The sequence below is a fragment of the Trachypithecus francoisi genome, unplaced genomic scaffold, assembly GCF_009764315.1.
Source record: "Trachypithecus francoisi isolate TF-2019V2 unplaced genomic scaffold, Tfra_2.0 Lachesis_group9, whole genome shotgun sequence".
In the NCBI taxonomy this organism is placed as follows: domain Eukaryota; kingdom Metazoa; phylum Chordata; class Mammalia; order Primates; family Cercopithecidae; genus Trachypithecus; species Trachypithecus francoisi.
The window spans coordinates 32,718,799-32,723,182 of NW_022681474.1; the positions used below are offsets into that span (position 1 = coordinate 32,718,799).

Below are 4,384 nucleotides of genomic sequence, written 5' to 3' on the forward strand. Positions count from 1 at the left end.
GGCCAGTAAGCAGGTGAAAAGATGGTAAATATCATTAGTTACCAGGGAAATGCAGATTAACACCAAAATCAGACCCCATTACATGCTCATTTGTAATAAAGTATCTGACTTCAATTTTGATTTTGGTAGCTAGCTTTGAAGCTCAGCTCTCCCTCTCCTGCCAAACAACTGGGAAAGCTGATAAGAAAACTGGCGTTCCCTTCTTCAATGCCAGTGGGAAGTTTAAACCACACAACCCTGACCTATGTTTAAGAATCTTCACTTCTTAACCCGCCTCTTAATCACCATTGAATCCCCAAGCCAATCTCCTTCCCTTGCTCTCTCAAGCCATTTTCTTTGTGGTGGTTGTTTTGAGATGAGGTCTCACTCTGTCACCCAAGCTGGAGTCCAGTGGCACAATAGTGGCTCACTGCAGCCTTGACCTCCCCGGCTCAAGTGATCCTCCTGCCTCAGTCTCTTGAGTAGCTGGGACCACAGGTACATGCCACCATGCCTGGCTAATTTTTTAAAATTATTATTTGCAGGCTAGGTACAGTGGCTCACGCCTGTAATCCTAGCACTTTGGGAGGCTGAGGCAGGAGGATCATTTCAGCTCAGGTGTTCAAAACCAGCCTGGGCAACATAGCAAAACCCCATCTCTATTAAAATTCAGAAAAATTAGCCAGGCATGGTTGTGTGTGCCCATAGTGCCAGCTACTTAGGGGTACTTGGGGGGCTGAGGCAGAAGGATTGCTTGAGCCAAGGAATTCGAGGCTGCAGTGAGCCCTGATCATGCCACTGCACTCCAGCCTGGGCGACAGAGCAAGACCCTGTATAAAAAAAAAAAAAAAAAAAAAAGACACATAAATTATTATTTGTGGAGACAAGGTCTCACTGTTACCGAAGGTGGTCTTGAACTCCTGGGCCCAAGCAATCTGCTTGCCTTGGCCTCCCAAAGTGCTTGGATTACAGGCCCGAGCCACTGTACCCAGCCTCTCAAGCCATTTTCTTTTTATTTTCATTTTTTAAAATATGGAATGCTTCACGAATTGGCTGTCATCTTGTGCAGGTCTATACTCATCTTCTCTGTATCACTCCAATTTTAGTACATGTGCTGCTGAAGCGAGCACCCAAACCATTTTCAAACCAGCTGGGAAGCCTTCCCTATCTTCTCAGAGACTCATTATGTAACAAGTCCTTTCGCATCTTTTGGGGTGTGTGTCTGTGTGTGTGCGTGGCATTATCAATACTGGAATCTGAAACAAATCCTGGGTGAAGGTCCACCCTTCTTATAAAGAGTGACTGTAACATCTTTAAATGGCTACAATTTAAAAGCCTGACGATATTAAATGTTGGTGAAGGTGAGGAGGAAGTGGAACTATTAATATACATATCATGAGAAAGTGAAATTTAAAACCACTTTGGAGAACAATTTGACAATTTTTTGAAAAGCCAAATATATATATACTATGTGATGCATTACTTCCACTCCTAGGCATTTGCCCAAGAAAAAGGAAGCACATGTTCATATAAAGACTTGTATATGATCGGTCACAGAAGCTTTACTTATAACAGCCCCAAACTGGAAACAACCCAAATGATTAATAAAATGGAACAATATTCGGCAATAAAATATTGAACTATGCCATTATTATGCCACTACACTCCAGCCTAAGCAACAACCTATCTCAAAAAACAAAACTATCAATATATGCAAAAACATGGATGAAACTCAATTAAGCAGATTAAAAGAAGTCAGACAGAATACATACTGTATCTTCCCCTTATAATATTTTTTAGAATATACAAATATCTATGGTTATAGAAAGCAGATAAGTGCTTGCCTAGGGCCTGGGTTGGGAATGGAGCAGAGGCAGAAAAGAAGAAGAGGGAGGGATACAAAGATGCATCATAAAAACTTTGGAGGTGACAAACATATTTAGTATCTTGATTTTGGTGATTGATGTACACATCAGAACTTATACAATTGTACATTTTAAATATGCACAGTTTCATATACTCAATTTGAAAAAAGGTAATAATTTCGTGGTGAGTTGTTGATAGAAAAGAGCTTCATCCATGGTATCCATGAGGATGGTAAAAATAAAAACATCAGTAAGAAAAAAAAGAAAAGAACTTCAAGGACTGTTCCTTGGGCATTTCAGAGATCTCCTATCATATGATATTCTCTTCAATTTCCTCCTTTTTTTTTTTTCTGAATTCCTTCTTCCTCTTTCTTGATTTGCTCTTTCATTTTGATGGAAGACACCCCTCAGTGAAATAGTAAGGGTGCTTCTGTAAAAATATTTTTTCCTGCATCAATTTATGACAGTTTGGCTAGGTATAGAATTCCAGGTTAGAAGTCTTTCTCCACTAGAACCTTGAAGGCATTGACCATTATCTTGCTACTCCACGATGATGTTAAAAAGATCAAACCTATTTTGATTCCTGATATATTCCTTTTCATACACCCTTTGGTTTCTTTGTACATAATCTTTCCTTCTCTCCCCATCCCCCATCTTCCTGGAGACCTATAGAATCTTTAATTGTACCCATCAAAGTTCATGGTAATGTGCTTTAGTATGAGTTTATTTTTACACATTGTGCTGGTTACTCAGTGAATGTTGTCAAGTTGACAGTGCATATCCTTCAGTTCCGGCAAATTTTTTTGTTGATGATTTCCTCTGTTATTCAGATTTTGGACCTACTGCTCTGCTCCTTTAATTTGCTTACTTTTTCTTTCTTATTTTCTCTCTCCTATTCTCTTTCTTTAATCTTTGTTTGGGGGAAATTTCCTTAACTTTATCCACCAGCCCTTATATTGTATTTTAAAATTCCATTATTACATTTCACTTTTCAAGAATGTTTTGTTCTGAGTGTTTGCCATGTATATGTATGATTCTATTCTTTAGTGGATGCATATATTCACTTGTTTTTGCAAGTATATTGTCTCTCCAAGTATAGGAAAAGTTTTCATCCTAGAGAGGCTCTTGTTCTTGTCTAGTTTCTGTCCTTCGAGTTACTTTGTTTTGGTTTCTTCCATGTTAAGAGGCTCTTCTGATGTTGAGTGTATTATTTCTCCATTGCTGCACTAATTCTCACAGACTTAGTGGCTTAAAATACCACAAATTCATTATCTTACCATTCTGGAGCCCAGAAATCCTAAAAATCAGGGTAATGGAAGAGCTGTATTCCTATGGAAGCTCTAGAGAATGCTTCTCTGATGTGCCCATAATCATGCTTTTTAAAAAGTCTGTTTTGGAGCATCAGTGATGGTTACATAATACTTGGTGGCTCCAATTTCCACAGGGGTTAGCAATGGTGAAACCATGTTTACATCCAGCTTTCAGTTTTTACAAGACTCAGACATACTTGAAGGAGCCCTTTTCCATCTTGGCAGCCTCCCTCTCAAATTTTTTGATGGTTCTTTTCTCGATCAGACGGTGGGCTTGCCTGAATCTACATATCCAATAACAGCAATGTTGATATGATTCTTTGTTTTTCCCATTTTAGCCTTAACTCATTTATGCCAAAGGTTGCAAATTGGGGGTGGGGGGAGGGGCGGGGAATCAGACCTTGGCAATGACCTTCAACAGGATATAAATAACTCCCACAAGCTTAGCATTCCAATAATGGAACATTAGGCATAAATGGATTTAGTGGTGGTTTTCACAATACATGTATTTTGGTGGCAAACTTGTTATGAATAAAGCTCTCACAGTCTCCTTTTGGCTGGGTGGGACTGATAGCCCTGACTTCTTGTTGGCTGTCAGCAGGAATTGCTCTCAACTTTTAGAAGCCACCCTCAGGTCCTAGCCATACGGCCCTCTTAAACATGGCAGTTTACTTCTTCAAAGCCAGCAGGAATTTCTCTCTCCAGCCTACTAAGAAGGAATCATATTATATAATACAATCACAGGAAAATTACACCATCACCTTTGCAATCTGATGCAACTCTATCAAGGGAATGACTATCCCATCAAATTCAGACTGCAATCACACTCACGGGGAGGAGATTTTCCAGGGTGTGTGCTCCTGAGGATAGAAGTCTCAGAGGTCAGTACAGAATTACGCCTAAAACATCATGCATTAGTTTGAATCTTTCTTTTAGAAAAAGAAGTTTAGAGATTTAGAATGGAAGTTCAGCTCCTAAATTTTTCTTGCGACCATTTCTCAATACCTTTAGAAATCAGTAGCTAAGAACATGATAAAGGAAAGAAAGTAATGTGTATTGATTACCAAATATATACCAGGCATTGTGCTAGGTCCTTGACATTACAGTTTATTCAATATCAGAAAAGAATTACATTTGAACCAAGGAGGTACTATAAGAAATATGTAACGAAATCAGAGTGTTCTTAATACTGGTAAGTGCAGGTAAGAAAATTAAACAATAATAATCGTC

General features: G+C 38.9%; 1 non-coding gene across 1 annotated transcript; it reads right to left on the reverse strand.

The window, feature by feature from the left end:
* Nucleotides 1-1,005: 1,005 nt before the first annotated feature.
* LOC117082885 lies at nucleotides 1,006-1,109 on the reverse strand. Its single transcript, XR_004436813.1, has one exon. It is a non-coding gene; the product is annotated as a U6 spliceosomal RNA (small nuclear RNA).
* Between the last annotated feature and the right edge of the window lie 3,275 nt (nucleotides 1,110-4,384).